At 41.1% G+C, this 25756-nt stretch overlaps 1 protein-coding gene across 1 annotated transcript in view; it reads left to right on the top strand.

Annotated features, from left to right (window-relative positions):
* Positions 1-25756, top strand: part of PITRM1 (pitrilysin metallopeptidase 1) — a 488932-nt gene that overhangs the window by 68350 nt on the left and 394826 nt on the right. The gene's annotated exons all lie outside the window — the stretch shown is intronic.

Here is a 25756-nt window from a genome sequence, read left to right as displayed (position 1 = left end):
ATATATATATATATTCTATCCAATTTCAGCAGGGATGAAGCACTCCAACTTCCACACTGCAAGCAAGGCAGCCGTAATACTCTATTGCCCAGGGTTCCTACTGAAGTAATCAATATATTCTGTAATAATTGTAGCACTCACTGGGTCTTAAATGTAAAGTCTTTATTTCCTCTGTAACGTTTTGGGGTTGCCCCCATCCTCAGACAGCTTAAAGGGCCATAATACCCAAATGTTTAAACACTTTAAAGTGATGCAGCATAGCTGTAAAAAGCTGACTAGAAAATATCTCCTGACCATCTCTATGTAAAAAAGTAAGATATTTTACCTCAAAAGTTCCTCAGTAGCCACCTCCCATTGTAAAGGATTTCTAAGCAGCATTTTAGTGTGTCTGTCCTGGGACAGCTGAAAGGATGAGCATCATGCACTCTCATGCTATTTCACCAATCGGGTAAAGGAAGCTTACTATGAAATCTCATGAGAGTTAAGTCAAATCTCATGAGATCACAGTAAGAGTTCATGACCTCAGCACTGCTGATGCTGATTGGCTGCTGTTCATTTCTTCATTTTTTTTGTTTTTTTTTACCTGCAGCTGGGAGCAGGTGAGTATAACTTTTTACACAGAACTTACTCATCAGTTTCAAGTGATTTAGCATATGAGTATTATGTCCCTTTAAGTATTAAGCTGTCTGAGGACGGGGACAACCCCGAAACGTTACAGAGGAAATAAAGACTTTACATTTAAGACCCAGTGAGTGCTAATATATATATATATATATATATTTATATATATATATATATATATATATATATATATATATATATATATATATATATATATTATATATATATATATTCTCTATCTATAGATATAGATATATATATATATATATATATATATATATATATATATATATATATATATATATATATATATATATATATATATATATATATATATATATATATATATATTTATTTATTTATTTATATTTTACTAGTCTGGTTAAAAGCTACTATCCCAGAAGGAAAATGTTACTTGTCCACTCAATGTTACATAGTAGATGAGGTTGAAAATAGACCAAAGTCCATCAAGTTCAGCCTATACAAATCTAAAATACTTACAAAAAGCTCCAGTTAAGCTTAAATAATCCCACTAAAAGGTGACCCATTTAATACTAGCAATCATATTTATGAATTTTATTTATAAACAGAAATGTATCCAAACAATTTTTAAATGTATCTAGGGTATTGGCATTTACCACCTCCTTTGGTAATGAGTTCCACAATTTTATTGCTCTTACAGTGAAAAAACGTTTCCGTTGCAGGAGATTTAATCTCCTTTCCTCCAACCTTAAATTGTGACCTCTTGTCACAAACAATTTTCTTGGAATAAACAGAGCTTCGTCCATCTCTCTGTATATGAGCCTTGAATATATTTATATAAAGTAATCATGTTACATCTCAAGTGCCTTTTTTCTAAAGAAAACAGACCCAGTTTGGCTAGCCTACGCTCATAGCTTAAATTCTCCAATCCTCTTATTAGCTTTGTGGCCCTTCTCTGAACTTTTTCTAGTTCTGCAATATCTTTTTTTGCGATCGGTTCCCAGAACTGCACTCCATACTTAAGGTGAGGTCTTACCAGGGCTTTATATAGTGACAGAATTATGCTTTCCTCCCTTGAATCTATGCCTCTTTTAATACATGCTAGTATCTTATTAGCCTTTGAAGCCGCTGCCCTGTATTGTGCATCCATCTTTAGCTTGTTATCTATTACTACCCCCAAATCCCTTTCCTCCTGTGTTTGGCTAAGTCTTGTTCCATTTAAATAATACGCTGCCTGCTTATTTTTACTTCCAAAATGTAGAACCTTGCATTTTCCCGTATTATATCTCATTTTCCATCTACTGCCCATACTTCTAATCTTTGCAGGTCCTTTTGTAAAGAAAGTTCATCCTGCTTTCACCTAGTGACCTCACTTAATTTAGTATCATCTGCAAAAATAGAGATGTCGCTATTTAATCCTTGCTCCAAGTAATTTATAAAAATATTAAAAAGAACATGGCCCAATACTGATCCCTGGGGGACTTCACTGATTACCTTTGTCCAATCTCAGTATGATCTATTTACTACTACTCGTTGCTCCCTATCTTTTATCCAGTTATTTATCCATGAGCTAACATTTACAGCTATTCCCAGTCCCTTAATTTTGTGCATTAATTTCTTATGTGGCACTGTATCAAACGCCTTTGCAAAATCAAAGTATATCACATCAACTGATTCCCCTTTATCTATATTTTTACTTACTTCCTCATAGAATCTAATTAGATTAGTTTGACATGATCTATTTCTCATAAAACCATGCTGATTAGAACTCACAATCTTGTTTACACGAATATGCTCATCAATATAATCCCTTCAAATATCTTCCACACTATTGATGTCAGACTAACTGGTCTATAGCTTCCTTGATCATCCCTACTTCCCTTTTTGAAGAGTGGCACCACATTGGCTTTATGCCAATCCTTGGGTACCATGCCTGAGGATAATGAGTCTTGAAAAATTAAGAGTAGAGGTTTGTCTATAACAGTGCTAAATTCCCTTAACACCCTTGGGTGTATTCCATCTGGGCCTGGAGTTTTATTTACCTTAATATTATCCAATTTGTTCCTGATATCCTCTATACATAACCCAGTTAATGGTAAGGGCTGGCATGTTCTATTTATTTTTAATGACACGATGAGTCCACGGATCATCTTAATTACTATTGGGAAAACCACTCCTGCCCAGTAGGAGGCGGCAAAGAGCACCACAGTAAAGCTGTTAAATATCACCTCCCTTCCCTCCCAACCCAGTCATTCTCTTTGCCTACGGTAAGTGCAAGGAGGTGGTAAATTAGGTGTTAGAGAAAAGATCTTCAATCAAGAGTTTATTATTTAAAAAAAAGAAATAAGTAGTACAGGATTGTGCTACTTTGTTCTGGGGTGTAGCCATAGTCCATATCAGTCACTTCAGTAGAGCAGTGGTGGCTTTAGAGCAATGGGAACTTGTGAGACACAATTCTCAATGCACCTCCCATACATTTATGCTGCCCTAATCCTAATAGTCTGAATATCATTACTCAGACCTTATCTTTTATCCACAGGGCTATGTGAGGGAGAGGACCTCTCAAACCTGGTGAAGCTGCCCGGCAGTTTAATAAGGTAAGTGCTGACTTTATTTTTTTCTGGGATTAGATGTGAAAAAAAAAAGAATAAGGTTGGGAACTTTAATCTCCTAGGAAAAAAGGATGACAATTATTTTTTTTCCCTGGAACTATTAATATTCCTATGTATCATAAAGGGATCATATAGGGCAGCTCTGGCAGGCACTAGGGATTGAGGAGATTAGTCTCTTTGTGGTGATACTATGTAGGTTTTATTATGGAGTTTTTCACTTTAAATGTTGGATAACATGTTTAGTGAGTGTGAACACGCCCACGATGGACGGGACTTGTGTGGCTGTAGTATTAGGTGCTGTGCATATACTCCTCTCAATTGTAAATGAAGGAATTCAGAGTGAGAGGAATCTTTCCTTGACGTTTTTAATGTTCAAATTATGACAGTTTTTCTCCTCAGGTGTCTCCAAAACTTTTTTAATTAAGTGCCATGCCTTTCCTCACAATTCCCTTGCTACAGGGAGAGCGCTAGAGGAAATGTTAAAAATCAGTGTGTAGGGTTTCTGTCATAACTATATCTTTCACGAACTTTCCCTCTCATAGCTGAGGAGGAGGATATTTTGGTATCCTGAGGGTAAGATTTCAGATTCATTCAGTGTAATTCCTTTCTCTGATGTTGAAGTTGTATTCTTCAGATTTAAAGGGACAGTCTACACCAGAATTGTTATTGTTTTAAAAGATAGATAATCCCTTTTTTACCCATTCCCCAGTTTTGCATAACCAACACAGTTATATTTATATATTTTTTACCTCTTTGATTATCTTGTATGTAAGCCTCTGCAAACTGCCCCTTTTTTAAGTTCTTTTGACAGACTTGCAGTTTAGCCAATCAGTGATAGCTCCCAGGTAACTTCACGTGCATGAGCACAGTGTTATCTATATGAAATTTATGAACTAACACCCTCTAGTGGTGAAAAACTGTTAAAATGCATTCTTAAGAGGCAGCCTTCAAGGTATAAGAAATTAGCATATGAACCTCTTAGGTTAAGCTTTCAACTAAGAATACCAAGAGAACAAAGCAAAATTGGTGATAAAAGTAAATTGGAAAATTGTTTAAAATTACATGCTCTATCTGAATCATGAAAGTTTATTTTGCACTAGACTGTCCCTTTAAGCTAGAGTACCTCTGTTTTCTACTTAAGGAGTTTTTAGCTATCCTGGACAACTGTGCCCTCCACGGCGGAAGTTTTTCTTGTACCAGATAGGGCTACAGTGATTGTTACTAAGGAATGAGAGAGAGTATCCTCTTTTTCTCCATTCCCTATAGTTATAAGATGTTCCTCACTATCAAGGAATATTGACAGCAGTACCAAAGGGGCAATTCCCATGATAGCCAAGAAAACCACTATTCCATTGAGAATAGTTGTTCCTTTCAGTATAAGAGGTTTGAGGGGTCGCTCAAGGGTTACATTGTCCTCCTGAGGTTTGTATTGCTACTACAGTACTGCAGCGTTCTGGATGCGTTGTCTGATCTAGTCAGACAGACACTCCCCTCGGAAGCTATTACAGGATAGGATAAAGGTCCTTCAGTTGGCTATCTCTTTTATTATAGAGCTTCCCTTCAGGTTATTAAACTGGGAGCTAAGAATTCAGGTTTTGCCATGTTGGTCCGCAGAACCTTATGGTTAAAATATTAATCCAAATATTAAGTCCAAACTTTTTGTGATCCTTACAAGGGAGAGTCCTTGTTTGGGGCCTGTTTTGACGGACACAGTTTCTGACATTACGGGAGAACATTTTTTCCTTCAGGAAAAGAGAAATAAACAAAGCAATCCGAGAAGCCTAATATTAAGTAACAGGCTTGGGTTCGAGTTGTTCTAGATCCATGGGCTTTGTGTTCCAAGGATACAAGCTAGCGTTCCAGACTCTCTTTCAGGGCAAAGTTTTGGCCTTCAAGATTTTCTGTAGGCTAGGCAAAAGGAGAGGTATCTTTACACTTGATATGGAACCTCTCTGACCTGGGAGTGTTGTTCCTGTTCCAATGCAGGAAAGGGGTCTGGGGGTTTCTTCCAATCTGCTCGTGGTTCCCATGAAGGAGGGACCCTTCAGACCAATTTTAGATCTCAAAAATCTAAACAAGTTTTTCAGAGTATCGTCCTTTAAGATGGAAACTATTCGTTCCATTCTTTCTCTGGTCCAAGAGGGTCAATTTATGACCACGGTGGATTTAAAGGACGCATACCTGCATGTTCCCATCCCCAGGGACCTTCACATGTTTCTAAGGTTTGCATTTCTAAACAAGCACTTCCAGCTCGTGGCTCTTCCATTCGGTCTTGCCACAGCTACCAGAATTTTCTTAAAGGTTCTGGGATTCCTACTGGCGGTGCTTTGATTGCGAGGCATTGCAATGGCAACTTATCTGGATGATATTCTAGTTCAGACGCCTTTCAACAAGCAAGGTCACACGCGGAAATGTTGTTATCTTTCCTGCGGTCTCGGATGGATTCCAACTACAGGGGTAGTTTTATTGAGAAGCCTAATATTTTTTTCTGACAGAAATCAGGAAATTAACGGTTTTCGATTCCTGCCTAGCACTTAAGTCCTCTCCTCAGCCATCTGAGAGTCGGACTTCCTATACAGGCAGACCTTTTACCCGGGGGGGAGTAGGGACTCCATCCGGAAGTGTTTTCCAGCCTGATTCTCAAATAGGGTCAGTCTGAAATTGGATCTCATGGCTTCTTGGAAGGATGCCAAGCTTCCGTGGTATGGGTAGAGGTTTTGGAATTTCAGTCTCGCATACCTATTTCCTCCGTTTGCTCTTCTACCTCGAGTTATTGCTCAAATCAAACAAGAGAGGGCGTTGGTGATCCTACTCTCACTGATGTGGCTTTTTAGGATTGGCATGCAGACCTGGTGGACATGTCATCTCTTCCACCTTGGAGACTTCCGTTGAGAAGGACCTTCTAATCAAGGGCCTTTCTTTCATCCAATTCTGGTTTCTCTGATGCGGACTGCTTGGAGATTGAACTCTTAATTTTATCCAAGTGGGCTTTTCAGAATAGGTCATAGAGACCATGATTCAGGCTCGTAATCCTGTAACTAGAAGGAATTACCATAAGATAGGACGTAAATATCTTTAATGGTGTGAAGTCAAAGGCTACTCCTGGAGTAGAGTTAGGATTCCTAGAGTTTTGTCCTTTCTCCAAGAGGGTTTGGAGAAAGGATTATCAACTAGTTCCCAAAAGGGTTAAATTTCTGCCTTATCTATTTTGTTACAAAGGGTCTGGCAGATGTTCCAGATGTGCAATCTTTTTGTCAGGCTTTGATCAGGATCAGGTCTGTGTCCAAGCCAGTTACTCCTCCATGGAGTCTTAATTTGGTTCTCAAAATTCTTCAAGGGGCTCGGTTTGAGCCTAGACATTCCTTAGATATTAAGATGTTATCTTGGAAAGTTTTGTTTCTTGTTGCTATTTCTTCTGCTCGCAGAGTGTCAGAGCTCTTGGCATTGCAGTACGAGTCCCCTTATCTTATATTTCATTCAGATAAGGTAGTTTTACATACTAAATTAGGATTTCTTCCTAAAGTTGTTTCTGATCGGAACATTAATCAGGAGATTGTTGTTCCTTCATTGTGTACTTATCCTACTTCTCAGAAGGAACGCCTTCTGCACAATTTGAATGTGGTTCGTGCCTTAAAATTTTACCTGCAGGTGACTAAGGATTTTTGTCAGTCTTCTGCTTTGTTTGTGGTTTTCTCTGGAAAACGTAAGGGACAGAAAGCTACGGCTACTTCTTTCTTTTTGGCTGAAGAGTATCTTTTTGCATATGAGACTGCTGGACAGCAGCCTCCAGAGAGAGTTACGGCTCATTCCACGAGGGCTGTTGCTTCCTCATGGGCATTCAAAAATGAAGCTTCTGTGGAACAGATCTTCAAGGCTGCAACTTGGTCCTCTCTTCACACTTTTTCAAAATTCTATAAATTTGACACTTTTGCCTCGGCTGAGGCCGCTTTTGGGAGAAGGGTTCTTCAAGCAATGGTGCCTTTCATTTAGGTTCCCTGTCTTGTCCCTCCTGTATCATCTGTGTACTCTAGCTTGGGTATTGATTCCCAATAGTAATTAAAATGATCCGTGGAATCATTGTGTCATTAAAAAGAAAAGAACATTTATGCTTACCTGATAAATTTATTTCTTTTTTGACACGATGAGTCCACGGCCCGCCCTGTTTTTGAGTAGACATGTTGTTGGATATTATAAACTTCAGACACCTCGGCACCTTGTTACTTCCTTTCTCTTCTTTACTTCGGTCGAATGACTGGGTTGGGAGGGAAGGGAGGTGATATTTAACAGCTTTACTGTGGTGCTCTTTGCCGCCTCCTGCAGGGCAGGAGTGGTATTCCCAATAGTAATTAAGATGATCCGTGGACTCATCGTGTCAAAAAAGAAATAAATATTGGTATTAGTGGTTTGGTGAGCTGCAGCACAAAGTGGGTCGCCGTAATACTTGAAGGAGTGACTGCAGTGTCCGGTATCTGTGTGCTCCGCATAGGTAAGACATTTTCATCTGGTATAAGGGCAGCTCCGACATAGTCAGCCTCTTGTACATACAGAGGAGTTCAAGTGCGGAGAATATCCTCACAGGGGTTCTGCGACTTCTCTTGGTAGCCTGGATCAGCAATAGCTGGTACTTCCTGCCCAACCACTGTTGCAAGCACTTGTTAGGTTAGAGAAGTGGGTATCTATCATGGCCATGATTTCCTCACCCCACGAGGTCAGCGCCATCTTGGGTTTCTCCGGCTTATGAAACGCTATATAGTTTGCCTTGACTCTGTATAAAGCTAGGTGAAATAGAGCTTTTGTACGCTCCTGGTCTGATTCTTGCAAAGCTTATAAAATTGGGGTCTATTTCTAAGTATCTTTGGGCTGAAGGATAAGGTGGACAAGCCTCATATAGTATATCTAGAGCCCGGGAGCTCTGCAAAAATGCGACCATCCACTTCAGTAGCTAGCTCCACCCCCCTTCGTGTTTCTTTTTAATAATTTTTATTTTATTAATTTGAATGAAATAGTCTTGATTTCGGAATAACTAAATTATAGATTTGGTAAGGTGTGTGCCTGTGTAATATGTATACCTGTGTGTGTGTGTGTGTGTGTGTATATGTATGTATGCGTGTGTGTATGTATGTGTATATATATATGTATGTATGTATGTGTGTATGTGTATATATGTATATATATATATGTGTGTATGTGTATGTGTGTGTGTGTGTATATATATATATATATATATATGTATATATATATATATATATATATATATATATATATATATATATATATATATATATATATATATATATATATATATATATATATATATATATATATATATAATAGATACTGTGAGACAGGTGCACTCTCACAAACAGTTCTTTAAATGCCAGGGTTCTAGAGTAGGGTAAGATGCGGCAAGCAGGAAACAGCACTCACTGGACTTGGTAAAAAATAATACTTTTATTCAGTAACGTTTCGGGGAATGCTCCCCTTCATCAGACCAATGTTCCACAAGTGAATCAAACATTTATACCCTCACATAAGACCCTCCTCCAGTGCAAAAAACCGCCAAAGCTGTTGCCAAGCCAACCAATTCAAAACAAACACCCCATATAATCCATACAATACAGTGAAAAAAATGAAAAAATAAATTAAAAATAAATAAATAAATAAATATATATATATATATATATATATATATATATATATATATATATATATATATATATATATATATATATAAAGCAATACAAGAAGAATGGATATACATAACCACATCATGTGTCACAAGTGAATATGTCATAATTAAACCCAGATCCGATCTAAATCATATAACGTTTAATGCTATGCTCCAATGCAGCCAATTCAGACACCCACACACGAATGTGAGTTACAAAATTAAACACTACCTCACCTGTACAACTAAATTTGTGATTTATATTCTGAATTGCAACTGTGGCCTGTTTTATATAGGCAAGACCTCTGACAATATAAAAAAGCGGATGGCAAATCATAGAAGTGCAATATGCTATTGACAAAGGGAAAAGTGACCAACCAGTAGCCAGACACTTCATGGAGAAAGGCCATTCCGTGGCTGACCTTAGGTTTAAATTGATTGACCATGTCCCTCCACTAAGCCGGATGGGCGATCGTGGTAAGCTGTTACTACAGAAGGAGGTTGAGTGGATTTATAAATTGGACACTGTTCACCCTAGAGGTTTGAACATGGGGATTTATTGGCATTGCTTCCTGTGAGGAGCTAATACCATTCCCTGTGATAATGAACTATTGTATGCTGTTCCCCCCCCCCCACACTACGATTGTCTGATTACCTGTGGGCTTACATTTCTGAGACTGTCTATGTATCACAGAACACCCACAGTATCCTGAATGTTAGGTTGTGGGGTAACCCCCAGTATTGTAGTCTTCTATGCACACAATATTGTCATGTTTTGGCTGCTCTGTTTGCCGTGATTCTCACACTATTTGTTATCCTGCTAGACTGTGTTTTTACCTGTACTATCTTTGCCATGGTATTCAGCTGTCATGACGTGTTGCATTTCTCTTAGGTTAAGGACGATGTGTTTATTAGTACTTAGGGTATCGACACTGGACCAAGGGGCCACATTACCTTTCATCCACTGACACTTATTTACAGCTCTTATTAGGTCCCTAGCTAATCATCTCTAGTTTGATGCCTGCACCTTAGGGTGCCTAAGCGACTTGGTAACTACCTCTTGTCTCATTTTTATTATTGGGTATATGCCTTGTCTTTGGATCCCGTTACATATACATATTCTCTATCTCAATCCCATTAGATATGTATAGGGGCTTGTCCTCCTCGACGTATCCTATAGCCGCTTGATGTGGCCGGGGGAGGAGCTACCTAGTGCGATGCGCATGCAGGACAGGTCCGTATGACTAGACTTAGAGCCCACAGCTCTCACTGGCCTGTAACCCGCCACATTAGGGGCCTTAGTTTTTCTGATGTTTGAGGGTCCTGTTTTTCTTCAAGCAACTCGTGCTGAGTATGTGGATTATGGGTCTTTAACGGGGTCACGTCACGTAATACCATGATATTGTTACTATTGCTCTGCAGGCTTGTTAATGTGTATGAGCGCACCCCGGATTGACACATATGTATTCAGCCAAATTGATATCTATGTATGCCCGACTTGATACCGTTATTTGAGCAATTCTTTGCAATCTGGTCCCGGTTATTAATAACGATTGGGGTATGAATAGGCTACCTTACGATCTTACTGTGCATAGTTGCAAATGGGGCTTCTCCTGGTGCTATAGATTAACTATCTCATTACCATATACTAATGAACTGTGTATCACTACGATCTCACTGTGCATAGTTGAAAATGGGGCTTTTCCTGGTGCTATAGAGTATCGGATTACCATATACTAATGAACTATGTATCATTCTCAGTAACACTTAGATACTTGTTGCATGTTTATGCTCTTGACTTGACATAGTTCCTATGAGGCCTCTGCTATTTTAGCTACGATGTATAGGGGATGCTCTTAAAATGTTTTTTTAACCCGCTGACAATGTTGGGACCTGTGAGCTAATGTTGATTGCATCGTTGGATATGTATCTATGATTTAGATCGGATCTGGGTTTAGTTATGACATATGCACTTGTGACACATGATGTGGTTATGTATATCCATTCTTCTTGTATTGCTTTATATATATATATATATATATATATTAATTATTATTATTAGTTTTTTTTTTCTTTTCATTTCTTTCACTGTATTGTATGGATTATATGTTAAACGTTACTGAATAAAAGTATTATTTCTCCTGTTAAGTGTGGTCAGTCCACGGGTCATCATTACTTCTGGGATATTAACTCCTCCCCAACAGGAAGTGCAAGAGGATCACCCAAGCAGAGCTGCTATATAGCTCCTCCCCTCTACGTCACACCCAGTCATTCTCTTGCACCCAACTAATAGATAGGATGTGTGAGAGGACTGTGGTGATTATACTTAGTTTTTATATCTTCAATCAAAAGTTTGTTATTTTAAAACAGCACCGGAGTGTGTTGTTCCTTCTCAGGTAGAATTTGAAGAAGAATCTACCTGAGTTTTTGGATGATTTTAGCCGGCGTAGCTAAAATTCATTTCTTCTGTTAAGTGTGATCAGTCCACGGGTCATCATTACTTCTGGGATATTACTCCTCCCCAACAGGAAGTGCAAGAGGATTCACCCAGCAGAGCTGCATATAGCTCCTCCCCTCTACGTCACTCCCAGTCATTCTCTTGCACCCAACGACTAGATAGGATGTGTGAGAGGACTATGGTGATTATACTTAGTTTTATATCTTCAATCAAAAGTTTGTTATTTTAAAATAGCACCGGAGTGTGTTATTATCTCTCTGGCAGAGTTTGAAGAAGAATCTACCAGAGTTTTTGTTATGATTTTAGCCGGAGTAGTTAAGATCATATTGCTGTTTCTCGGCCATCTGAGGAGAGGTAAACTTCAGATCAGGGGACAGCGGGCAGATGAATCTGCATAGAGGTATGTAGCAGTTTTTATTTTCTGACAATGGAATTGATGAGAAAATCCTGCCATACCGATATAATGTCATGTATGTATACTTTACACTTCAGTATTCTGGGGAATGGTACTTCACTAGAATTACACTGTAAGAAATACATAAAGCTGTTTAATAACTAGAGATTATGTTTAACGTTTTTGCTGGAATGTAAAATCGTTTTCATTTACTGAGGTACTGAGTGAATAAATGTTTGGGCACTATTTTTCCACTTGGCAGTTGCTTAATCTGTTTTTCTGACAGTTTCTGTTCTCCCTCACTGCTGTGTGTGAGGGGGAGGGGCCGTTTTTTTGGCGCTTTTACTGCATCAAATATTTCAGTCAGCAACTCATTGTATTCCCTGCATGATCCGGTTCATCTCTACAGAGCTCAGGGGTCTTCAAAACTTATTTTGAGGGAGGTAATTTCTCTCAGCAGAGCTGTGAGAATTATAGTTTGACTGAGATAAAAAACGTTTATTCTGTAATTTGTTTCCTGCTTTCAGAATTTGTTATCTTTGCTAATGGGATTAAACCTTTGCTAAAGTTGTGTTGTTTACAAGGATTGAGGCTATAACTGTTTCAATTTATTAATTTTCAACTGTCATAGATCTTCTGTGCTTCTTAAAGGCACAGTACGTTTTAATATTATTCTAATTGAATTGTATTTCCAAGTTGCAAGTTTATTTGCTAGTGTGTTAAACATGTCTGATTCAGAGGATGATACCTGTGTCATTTGTTGCAATGCCAAAGTGGAGCCCAATAGAAATTTATGTACTAACTGTATTGATGCTACTTTAAATAAAAGTCAATCTGTACAAATTGAACAAATTTCACCAAACAACGAGGGGAGAGTTATGCCGACTAACTCGCCTCACGTGTCAGTACCTACATCTCCCGCTCAGAGGGAGGTGCGTGATATTGTAGCGCCGAGTACATCTGGGCGGCCATTACAAATCACATTACAGGATATGGCTACTGTTATGACTGAGGTTTTGGCTAAATTACCAGAACTAAGAGGTAAGCGTGATCACTCTGGGGTGAGAACAGAGTGCGCTGATAATATTAGGGCCATGTCAGACACTGCGTCACAGGTGGCAGAACATGAGGACGGAGAACTTCATTCTGTGGGTGACGGTTCTGATCCAAACAGACTGGATTCAGATATTTCAAATTTAAACTGGAAAACCTCCGTGTATTACTAGGGGAGGTGTTAGCGGCTCTGAATGATTGTAACACAGTTGCAATACCAGAGAAAATGTGTAGGTTGGATAAATATTTTGCGGTACCGACGAGTACTGAGGTTTTTCCTATACCTAAGAGACTTACTGAAATTGTTACTAAGGAGTGGGATAGACCCGGTGTGCCGTTCTCACCCCCTCCGATATTTAGAAAAATGTTTCCAATAGACGCCACCACTAGGGACTTATGGCAAACGGTCCCTAAGGTGGAGGGAGCAGTTTCTACCTTAGCTAAGCGTACCACTATCCCGGTTGAGGATAGCTGTGCTTTTTCAGATCCAATGGATAAAAAGTTAGAGGGTTACCTTAAGAAAATGTTTGTTCAACAAGGTTTTATATTGCAACCCCTTGCATGCATTGCGCCGATCACGGCTGCAGCGGCATTCTGGATTGAGTCTCTGGAAGAGAACATTGGTTCAGCTACTCTGGACGACATTACGGACAGGCTTAGAGTCCTTAAACTAGCTAATTCATTCATTTCGGAGGCCGTAGTACATCTTACTAAACTTACGGCGAAGAATTCAGGATTCGCCATTCAGGCACGCAGGGCGCTGTGGCTAAAATCCTGGTCAGCTGATGTTACTTCTAAGTCTAAATTGCTTAATATACCTTTCAAAGGGCAGACCTTATTCGGGCCCGGGTTGAAAGAGATTATCGCTGACATTACAGGAGGTAAAGGCCATGCCCTGCCTCAGGACAAAGCCAAAGCCAAGACTAGACAGTCTAATTTTCGTTCCTTTCGTAATTTCAAAGCTGGAGCAGCATCAACTTCCTCTGCACCAAAACAGGAAGGAGCTGTTGCTCGCTACAGACAAGGCTGGAAACCTAACCAGTCCTGGAACAAGGGCAAGCAGACTAGGAAACCTGCTGCTGCCCCTAAGACAGCATGAATTGAGGGCCCCCGATCCGGGATCGGATCTAGTGGGGGGCAGACTTTCTCTCTTCGCCCAGGCTTGGGCAAGAGATGTTCAGGATCCCTGGGCGCTAGAGATAATATCTCAGGGATACCTTCTGGACTTCAAATACTCTCCTCCAAGAGAGAGATTTCATCTGTCAAGATTGTCAACAATCCAGACAAAGAAAGAGGCGTTTCTAAGCTGCGTACAAGAGCTCTTGTTAATGGGAGTAATCCATCCAGTTCCACGATCGGAACAGGGACAGGGGTTTTACTCAAATCTGTTTGTGGTTCCCAAAAAAGAGGGAACTTTCAGACCAATCCTGGACTTAAAGATCCTAAACAAATTCCTAAGAGTTCCATCGTTCAAGATGGAGACTATTCGGACAATTTTACCTATGATCCAAGAGGGTCAGTACATGACCACTGTAGATTTAAAAGATACTTACCTTCACATACCGATTCACAAAGATCATTATCGGTACCTAAGGTTTGCTTTCCTAGACAGGCATTACCAGTTTGTGGCTCTTCCATTCGGATTGGCTACAGCTCCAAGAATCTTCACAAAGGTTCTGGGTGCTCTTCTGGCGGTACTAAGACCGCGGGGAATCTCGGTAGCTCCATACCTAGACGACATTCTGATACAAGCTTCAAGCTTTCAAACTGCCAAGTCTCATACAGAGTTAGTGCTGGCATTTCTAAGTTCACATGGATGGAAGGTGAACGAAAAGAAAAGTTCACTCGTTCCACTCACAAGAGTTCCCTTCCTGGGGACTCTTATAGATTCTGTAGAAATGAAGATTTACCTGACAGAGGACAGACTAACAAGACTTCAAAGTGCTTGCCGCACCCTTCATTCCATTCAACACCCGTCAGTGGCTCAATGCATGGAGGGAATCGGCTTAATGGTAGCGGCAATGGACATAGTACCCTTTGCACGCTTACACCTCAGACCACTGCAACTGTGCATGCTAAGTCAGTGGAATGGGGATTACTCAGACTTATCCCCTTCTCTGAATCTGGATCAAGAGACCAGAAATTCTCTTCTATGGTGGCTTTCTCGGCCACATCTGTCCAGGGGGATGCCATTCAGCAGACCAGACTGGACAATTGTAACAACAGACGCCAGCCTTCTAGGTTGGGGTGCCGTCTGGAATTCTCTGAAGGCTCAGGGACAATGGAGTCAGGAGGAGAGTCTCCTGCCAATAAACATTCTGGAATTGAGAGCAGTTCTCAATGCCCTCCTGGCTTGGCCCCAGTTGACAACTCGGGGGTTCATCAGGTTTCAGTCGGACAACATCACGACTGTAGCTTACATCAACCATCAGGGAGGGACAAGAAGCTCCCTAGCTATGATGGAAGTATCAAAGATAATTCTCTGGGCAGAGTCTCACTCTTGCCACCTGTCAGCAATCCACATCCCGGGAGTGGAGAACTGGGAGGCGGATTTCTTAAGTCGTCAGACTTTTCATCCGGGGGAGTGGGAACTTCATCCGGAGGTCTTTGCCCAAATACTTCGACGTTGGGGCAAACCAGAGATAGATCTCATGGCGTCTCGACAGAACGCCAAGCTTCCTCGTTACGGGTCCAGATCCAGGGATCCAGGAGCAGTCCTGATAGATGCTCTGACAGCACCTTGGGACTTCAGGATGGCTTACGTGTTTCCACCCTTCCCGTTGCTTCCGCGATTGATTGCCAGAATCAAATAAGAGAGAGCATCAGTGATTCTAATAGCACCTGCGTGGCCACGCAGGACTTGGTATGCAGACCTGGTGGACATGTCATCCTGTCCACCTTGGTCTCTACCTCTGAAACAGGACCTTCTGATACAGGGTCCCTTCAAACATCAAAATCTAACTTCTCTGAAGCTGACTGCTTGGAAATTGAACGCTTGATTTTATCAAGACGTGGGTTTTCTGAGTCAGTTATTGATACCTTAATACAGGCTAGGAAACCTGTTACCAGAAAGATTTACCATAAGATATGGCGTAAATACCTATATTGGTGTGAATCCAAAGGTTACTCTTGGAGTAAGGTTAGGATTCCTAGGATATTGTCTTTTCTACAAGAAGGTTTAGAAAAGGGTTTATCTGCTAGTTCATTAAAGGGACAGATCTCAGCTCTGTCCATTCTGTTACACAAACGTCTGTCAGAAGTTCCTGACGTCCAGGCTTTTTGTCCGGCTTTGACCAGGATTAAGCCTGTGTTTAAAACTGTTGCTCCACCATGGAGTCTAAACCTTGTTCTTAATGTTTTTCAGGGCGTTCCGTTTGAACCCCTTCATTCCATTGATATAAAGTTGTTATCTTGGAAAGTTCTATTTTTAATGGCTATTTCCTTGGCTCGAAGAGTCTCTGAATTATCAGCCTTACATTGTGATTCTCCTTATTTGATTTTTCATTCGGATAAGGTAGTCCTGCGTACTAAACATGGGTTCTTACCTAAGGTAGTTACTAACAGGAATATCAATCAAGAGATTGTTGTTCCTTCTTTATGCCCAAATCCTTCTTCAAAGAAGGAACGTCTACTGCACAACCTGGATGTAGTCCGTGCTCTAAAATTTTACTTACAGGCAACTAAGGAATTTCGACAAACGTCTTCTCTGTTTGTCATTTACTCTGGGCAGAGGAGAGGTCAAAAAGCTTCCGCTACCTCTCTTTCTTTTTGGCTTCGTAGCATAATTCGTTTAGCTTATGAGACTGCTGGACAGCAGCCTCCTGAAAGAATTACAGCTCATTCTACTAGAGCTGTGGCTTCCACTTGGGCCTTCAAGAATGAGGCCTCTGTTGAACAGATTTGCAAGGCTGTGTCAGTTTAATTGAAGAATTCAGTCTATGGAACTCAACTGTAGACCTAAATAAGGTTTTGTATCACTTTGTCTGCTGCAATCCCGGTAATAGAATGGGTTACAGAATTAGACAGAAGTGAAGTTTTTTATAATGTACTGATAAAGTTCCTCTGATAATTATAACACAGGTTATGTAGCAGTACTTTAGTTACCACCTAGGTAGTAGGCAGATGAGCAGCGGTAAGATTAGTAAGACTTTAGGTAATGTCCCAACTTAGGTATGCTGTAAAGTATAGTATATCCCTTTAAGCAATAGCTTCTTAACATGTGTGTCCCTTTAAGGGTTGCAGGTTCAAGGTAAGTAACTCCAATTTATATACAGATATGAGTATGCAAATCCCTTATTCAGGGTAATGATTATTTACCTGGAGACTCCTAAATGAAGAGGAGGATGCAGGACAAGTTGTGTTAAGTATTCACACAAGCTGATTTACTGCAGGCAGTGCCTTGTCCGTGGTTTCAGTGTGTGAAGATCCCAGACGCTGATGTTTTTCTCTGCAGCGTTGATACAGACAGGATCAGCTGTTGTTCCGGTGAGTAGTTTCAGTTTAGGATCCAGCTGGCTGCTTAGATGTGACAGGGAAATTGCTCCGTTAGCAGCAGCAGTAGAGAGAGAGGATTCCTCTGTGGGCTGTGAGGCAGAGCGAGACAAGTTGAAATATATACACAGGACAGGAGATAAATCAGAAAGAGGTGTGTACTGCCACGATGTTTTCATATAAGGCTCCCACACTGAAGTTTAATATCTCAGTCGTGCAGATAAGTAACTTTAGCAAAATAACAGTTCAGAGAATCTGATTTAACTTTGAAGATATTATCTCTTAGAGTGTGAATAAAGATCACAGGAGTAGAAATCCTGATGTGGCTCAGAAACAGTGCTCACTACAAACAAATTACTAAGCACTTGTCTGCAGCTGAGAAGGAAGCTTTATAGGCATTGGGGGAAGGGCAAAGGAAAACCTGACATGATATAACGGAGTTTAAACAATACTCCACGGACTCCTTATGGAATACAGTAGCGCTTAAGAACCAGTTTAGGATAGGGTTATCAGACGCAATTAAAGATGAACTGGCCCGAATCGACTTACCTGATTCCCTAGAACAACTTATGAGACTTACTACCCAAATTGATAGACGTCTCCGCGAGAGGAGAAGCGAACGGGGTTATCAGGAGAACACACACAGAGCAACCTCCTCACACCGTTTACCTCCCATACACAAAACAACCCCAGAACCTATGGACATAGGTATAATCCGTGGACCACTCACTTCCGAAGAATGCAACCGCAGAAGGACTCAAATGCTCTGCATGTACTGTGCTAATCCGAACCACACGGTGAAGGACTGTCCAACACTGATAAAGAATAAGAGAAGTAAGTGCATTACTATTCATACATCTTGTGTTTCACATATGAACTCCACTTACTGTCGTCTCCCATTAACTTTGCAGTGGGACCAAAGCAGACTGAAGACTGAGGCCATCGTGGATTCAGGGGCTTATGGAAATTATTTGGATTTAGATGTTGTTAAAAGAAATAAAATTAAGTTTGTGTGCAAGCAGCAACCTGTTGTTGTTCGTGTAATTGATGGTTCAAACATCCACAGGTACACGTCTTACAGCTATCACATTCCGAAGTCAACCTACCTGAAGTCTACAAGGATTTTGCTGATGTTTTCAGCAAAAGAGAGGCAGAAACTTTACCACCACATCGTAAATACGACTGCCCTATAGAACTTCAACCGGGTGCTGTTGTTCCCCATGGACATCTATATCCTCTCAGCCAGCCAGAGTTAGAACATCTAAAAAATTACCTTGATGAGAACCTCCGAAAGGGCTTCATAAGACCTTCTACTTCCCCAGCAGGGGCAGGAATGTTCTTCGTCAGAAACAAAGACTCCTCACTTAGACCAATCATAGATTACAGAGAACTAAACAGAAGAACTATAAAAAACCGATACCCTCTCCCCCTCATACCAGAACTCATTGAAAGATTAGGAAACGCAAAAATTTTCACAAAACTGGATCTTCGTGGGGCTTATAATCTCGTCAGGATTCGAAAAGGTGATGAGTGGCTTAGTAATATGTCAGTTTAATTGAAGAATTCAGTCTATGGAACTCAACTGTAGACCTAAATAAGGTTTTGTATCACTTTGTCTGCTGCAATCCCGGTAATAGAATGGGTTACAGAATTAGACAGAAGTGAAGTTTTTTATAATGTACTGATAAAGTTCCTCTGATAATTATAACACAGGTTATGTAGCAGTACTTTAGTTACCACCTAGGTAGTAGGCAGATGAGCAGCGGTAAGATTAGTAAGACTTTAGGTAATATCCCAACTTAGGTATGCTGTAAAGTATAGTATATCCCTTTAAGCAATAGCTTCTTAACATGTGTGTCCCTTTAAGGGTTGCAGGTTCAAGGTAAGTAACTCCAATTTATATACAGATATGAGTATGCAAATCCCTTATTCAGGGTAATGATTATTTACCTGGAGACTCCTAAATGAAGAGGAGGATGCAGGACAAGTTGTGTTAAGTATTCACACAAGCTGATTTACTGCAGGCAGTGCCTTGTCCGTGGTTTCAGTGTGTGAAGATCCCAGACGCTGATGTTTTTCTCTGCAGCGTTGATACAGACAGGATCAGCTGTTGTTCCGGTGAGTAGTTTCAGTTTAGGATCCAGCTGGCTGCTTAGATGTGACAGGGAAATTGCTCCGTTAGCAGCAGCAGTAGAGAGAGAGGATTCCTCTGTGGGCTGTGAGGCAGAGCGAGACAAGTTGAAATATATACACAGGACAGGAGATAAATCAGAAAGAGGTGTGTACTGCCACGATGTTTTCATATAAGGCTCCCACACTGAAGTTTAATATCTCAGTCGTGCAGATAAGTAACTTTAGCAAAATAACAGTTCAGAGAATCTGATTTAACTTTGAAGATATTATCTCTTAGAGTGTGAATAAAGATCACAGGAGTAGAAATCCTGATGTGGCTCAGAAACAGTGCTCACTACAAACAAATTACTAAGCACTTGTCTGCAGCTGAGAAGGAAGCTTTATAGGCATTGGGGGAAGGGCAAAGGAAAACCTGACAGGCTGCAACTTGGTCTTCGCTTCATACTTTTTCCAAATTTTACAAATTTGACACTTTTGCTTCATCGGAGGCTATTTTTGGGAGAAAGGTTCTTCAGGCTGTGGTTCCTTCTGTATAAAGAGCCTGCCTATCCCTCCCGTCATCCGTGTACTTTTGCTTTGGTATTGGTATCCCAGAAGTAATGATGACCCGTGGACTGATCACACTTAACAGAAGAAAACATAATTTATGCTTACCTGATAAATTCCTTTCTTCTGTAGTGTGATCAGTCCACGGCCCGCCCTGTTTTTAAGGCAGGTAAATATTTTTTAATTTATACTCCAGTCACCACTTCACCCTTGGCTTTTCCTTTCTCGTTGGTCCTTGGTCGAATGACTGGGAGTGACGTAGAGGGGAGGAGCTATATGCAGCTCTGCTGGGTGAATCCTCTTGCACTTCCTGTTGGGGAGGAGTAATATCCCAGAAGTAATGATGACCCGTGGACTGATCACACTACAGAAGAAAGGAATTTATCAGGTAAGCATAAATTATGTTTTTGCTGTTCTCGGCCATTCTGAGGAGTGAGGTAAACTTCAGATCAGGGGACAGCGGGCAGGTTCACCTGCAAAGAGGTATGTTGCAGTATATTATTTTCTGAGGAATGGAATTGACTGAGAAAATACTGCCAATACCAATATAATGTAAGTTCAGCCTTAAATGCAGTAGTAGCAACTGGTATCAGGCTGTTTATGTATATATGTGTACACTTCTGTATTCTGGGGAATGGCACTTCTCTGGGTAATACTATATGCATATAATCTTTAGCCTTGCTTGCAGTGGGAACGTCTAGCAACAGGCTGTTTAATGGCATTTCATGATATTTGATTTTAAACGTTTTTGCTGGCATGCTAAATTGTTTAAATATCTGAGGTACTGGGTGAAAAATTGTTTTTGGGCACTGTTTTTCCACTTGGCTATCGTTTATTTTAATCTGAGACAGTTTACTGAACTTCCCTCACTGCTGTGAGTGAGGGGGAGGGGCCTATTTTGGCGCTTTTGCTACGCATCAAAAATTCAGTCAAAAGTCTGTTTCTCTTCCTGCATGATCCGGATCGTCTCTACAGAGCTCAAGGGTCTTCAAAAATTATTTTGAGGGAGGTAATCACTCACAGCAGACCTGTGAGATTGTGCTTTGACTGTGATAAAAAACGTTTATATTTTGTACATTTTTTTCTGCCATTAAGGGTTAGTTATCCATTGCTAATGGGGGCAATCCTTTGCTAAATTTATGCCTTTACTGGGAAAAATCTGATTGTTATAATTTTTCCAGTTCCTTATTATTAAACTGTCATAATTTTTTTCTGTGCTTCTTAAAGGCACAGTGCGTTTTTCACATTACTTGTAATTTGAGTGAAAAGTATTTCCAAGCTTGCTAGTTTAATTGCTAGTTTGTTAAACATGTCTGACTCAGAGGAATATCTCTGTGCTATATGTGCAAAAGCCAAGGTGGAGCCCAATAGAAATTTATGTACTAATTGCATTGATGCTACTTTGAATAAGAGTCATTCTGTACAAATTGAACATCATTCACCAAACAACGAGGGGGAAGTTATGCCGACTAACTTGCCTCACGTGTCAGTACCTGCATCTCCCGCTCGGGAGGTGCGTGATATTGTAACGCCGAGTACTTCAGGGCGGCCATTACAAATCACACTACAGGACATGGCTAATGTTATGACTGAAGTTTTGTCTAAATTACCAGAACTTAGAGGTAAGCGAGATCACTCTGGGATGAGAACAGAGTGCGCTGATAATATTAGGGCCATGTCAGATACTGCGTCACAATTTGCAGAACATGAGGACGGAGAGCTTCATTCTGCGGGTGACGGATCTGATCCAAATAAACTGGATTCAGACATTTCAAATTTTAAGTTTAAGCTGGAAAACCTCCGTGTATTACTAGTGGAGGTCTTAGCGGCTCTGAATGATTGTAACACAGTTGCAATACCAGAGAAAATGTGTAGGTTGGATAAATATTTTGCGGTACCGTCGAGTACTGACGTTTTTCCAATACCTAAGAGACTTACTGAAATTGTTACTAAGGAGTGGGACAGACCCGGTGTGCCTTTCTCACCCCCTCCTATATTCAGAAAGATGTTTCCAATAGACGCCACCACACGGGACTTATGGCAAACGGTCCCTATGGTGGAGGGAGCAGTTTCTACTTTAGCTAAGCGTACCACTATCCCGGTGGAGGATAGCTGCGCCTTTTCAGATCCAATGGATAAAAAATTAGAGGGTTACCTTAAGAAAATGTTTGTTCAACAAGGTTTTATATTGCAACCCCTTGCATGCATTGCGCCTGTCACGGCTGCAGCAGCATTTTGGTTTGAGTCTCTGGAAGAGACCCTTGAATCAGCTCCATTAGATGAGATTACACACAAGCTTAAGACCCTTAAGCTAGCTAATTCATTTATTTCTGATGCCGTAGTACACTTAACTAAACTTACGGCTAAGAATTCCGGATTCGCGATTCAGGCACGCAGAGCGCTGTGGCTAAAATCCTGGTCAGCTGATGTTACTTCTAAATCTAAACTACTTAACATACCTTTCAAAGGGCAGACCTTATTCGGGCCCGGTTTGAAGGAAATTATCGCTGACATTACAGGAGGTAAAGGCCATGCCCTGCCTCAAGACAGAGCCAAACCTAGGGCTAGACAGTCTAATTTTCGTGCCTTTCGTAACTTCAAGGCAGGAGCAGCATCAACTTCTTCTGCACCAAAACAGGAAGGAGCTGTTGCTCGATACAGACAAGGCTGGAAACCTAACCAGTCCTGGAACAAGGGCAAACAGGCCAGAAAGCCTGCTGCTGCCCCTAAGACAGCATGAAGTGAGGGCCCCCGATCCGGGAACGGATCTAGTGGGGGGCAGACTCTCTCTCTTCGCCCAGGCTTGGGCAAGAGATGTCCAGGATCCCTGGGCGTTAGAGATCATATCTCAGGGATATCTTCTGGACTTCTAAACCTCTCCCCCAAAAGGGAGATTTCATCTTTCAAGGTTGTCAACAAACCAGATAAAGAAAGAGGCGTTTCTACGCTGTGTACAAGATCTTTTACTAATGGGAGTGATCCATCCGGTTCCGCGGTCGGAACACAGACAAGGTTTTTACTCAAATCTGTTTGTGGTTCCCAAGAAAGAAGGAACCTTCAGACCAATATTGGATTTAAAGATCCTAAACAAATTCCTAAGAGTTCCATCGTTCAAAATGGAAACTATTCGGACAATCTTACCCATGATCCAAAAGGGTCAGTACATGACCACAGTGGATTTAAAGGATGCCTACCTTCATATACCGATTCACAGAGATCATTACCGGTATCTAAGGTTTGCCTTCCTAGACAGGCATTACCAGTTTGTAGCTCTTCCATTCGGGTTGGCTACGGCTCCAAGAATCTTCACAAAGGTTCTGGGCTCTCTTCTGGCGGTGCTAAGGCCGCGAGGAATTTCGGTGGCTCCGTACCTAGACGACATTCTGATACAAGCGTCAAGCTTTCAAACTGCCAAGTCTCATACAGAGTTAGTACTGGCATTTCTAAGGTCGCATGGGTGGAAGGTGAACGTAGAGAAGAGTTCTCTCTTACCACTCACAAGGGTTCCCTTCTTGGGGACTCTTATAGACTCTGTAGAAATGAAGATTTACCTGACAGAAGACAGGTTAACAAAGCTTCAAAATGCTTGCCGTGTCCTTCATTCCATTCAACACCCGTCAGTGGCTCAATGCATGGAGGTAATCGGCTTAATGGTAGCGGCAATGGACATAGTTCCCTTTGCACGCCTACATCTCAGACCGCTGCAATTGTGCATGCTAAGTCAGTGGAATGGGGATTACTCAGATTTGTCCCCTACTCTGAATCTGGATCAAGAGACCAGAAATTCTCTTCTATGGTGGCTTTCTCGGCCACATCTGTCCAGGGGGATGCCTTTCAGCAGACCAGATTGGACAATTGTAACAACAGACGCCAGCCTACTAGGTTGGGGCGCTGTCTGGAATTCCCTGAAGGCTCAGGGATCATGGAATCAGGAGGAAAGTCTCCTTCCAATAAACATTCTGGAATTGAGAGCAGTTCTCAATGCCCTTCTGGCTTGGCCTCAGTTAACAACTCGGGGGTTCATCAGTTTTCAGTCGGACAACATCACGACTGTAGCTTACATCAACCATCAAGGAGGGACAAGAAGCTCCCTAGCGATGACTGAAGTATCAAAGATAATTCCTGGAGTGGAAAACTGGGAGGCGGATTTCCTAAGTCGTCAGACTTTTCATCCAGGGGAGTGGGAACTTCATCCGGAGATCTTTGCCCAAATACTTCGACTTTGGGGCAAACCAGAGATAGATCTCATGGCGTCTCGCCAGAACGCCAAGCTTCCTTGTTACGGGTCCAGGTCCAGGGACCCGGGAGCAGTCCTGGTAGATGCTTTGACAGCACCTTGGACCTTCGGGATGGCCTATGTGTTTCCACCCTTCCCGATGCTTCCTCGATTGATTGCCAGGATCAAACAGGAGAGAGCATCGGTGACCAGGACCTGGTATGCAGATCTAGTGGACATGTCATCCTGTCCACCTTGGTCTCTGCCTCTGAGACAGGACCTTCTAATTCAGGGTCCTTTCAAACATCAAAATCTAATTTCTCTGAAGCTGACTGCTTGGAAATTGAACGCTTGATTTTATCAAAGCGTGGTTTTTCGGAGTCAGTTATTGATACCTTAATACAGGCTAGGAAGCCTGTTACCAGAAAGATTTACCATAAAATATGGCGTAAATACTTACATTGGTGCGAATCCAAGAGTTACTCATGGAGTAAAGTTAGGATTCCTAGGATATTGTCTTTTCTACAAGAAGGTTTAGAAAAGGGTTTATCTGCTAGTTCCTTAAAGGGACAGATCTCAGCGCTGTCCATTCTTTTACACAAGCGTCTTTCAGAAGTTCCAGACGTTCAGGCTTTTTGCCAGGCTTTGGCCAGGATTAAGCCTGTGTTTAAAACTGTTGCTCCACCATGGAGCTTAAAGTTAGTTCTTAACGTTTTACAGGGTGTTCCGTTTGAACCCCTTCATTCCATTGATATCAAGCTGTTATCTTGGAAAGTTCTGTTTTTAATGGCTATTTCTTCGGCTCGTAGAGTCTCTGAGTTATCAGCCTTACATTGTGATTCTCCGTATCTGATTTTTCATTCAGATAAGGTAGTTCTGCGTACTAAACCTGGGTTCTTACCTAAGGTTGTCACTAACAAGAATATCAATCAAGAGATTGTTGTGCCATCATTGTGTCCGAATCCTTCTTCAAAGAAGGAACGACTTCTGCACAATCTAGATGTAGTCCGTGCCCTGAAATTTTATTTACAGGCAACTAAAGATTTTCGCCAAACTTCTTCCCTGTTTGTCGTTTATTCTGGACAGAGGAGAGGTCAAAAAGCTTCTGCTACCTCTCTCTCTTTTTGGCTTCGTAGCATAATACGTTTAGCCTATGAGACTGCTGGACAGCAGCCTCCTGAAAGAATTACAGCTCATTCCACTAGAGCTGTGGCTTCCACTTGGGCCTTTAAGAACGAGGCCTCTGTTGAACAGATTTGCAAGGCTGCAACTTGGTCTTCTCTTCATACTTTTTCCAAATTTTACAAATTTGACACTTTTGCTTCTTCGGAGGCTGTTTTTGGGAGAAAGGTTCTTCAGGCAGTGGTCCCTTCCGTATAAAGATCCTGCCTGTCCCTCCCGTCATCCGTGTACTTTAGCTTTGGTATTGGTATCCCAGAAGTAATGATGACTTGTGGACTGACTACACTTAACAGGAGAAAACATAATTTATGCTTACCTGATAAATTCCTTTCTCCTGTAGTGTGGTCAGTCCACGGCCCGCCCTGTTTTTTATGGTAGGTCTAAATTTTAAATTATACTC

This window comes from Bombina bombina, chromosome 5, assembly GCF_027579735.1.
Source record: "Bombina bombina isolate aBomBom1 chromosome 5, aBomBom1.pri, whole genome shotgun sequence".
NCBI classification, from domain to species: Eukaryota; Metazoa; Chordata; class Amphibia; order Anura; family Bombinatoridae; genus Bombina; species Bombina bombina.
Note: the sequence above shows the minus strand (reverse complement) of the source record. Positions and strands in the feature narration are given on the sequence as shown.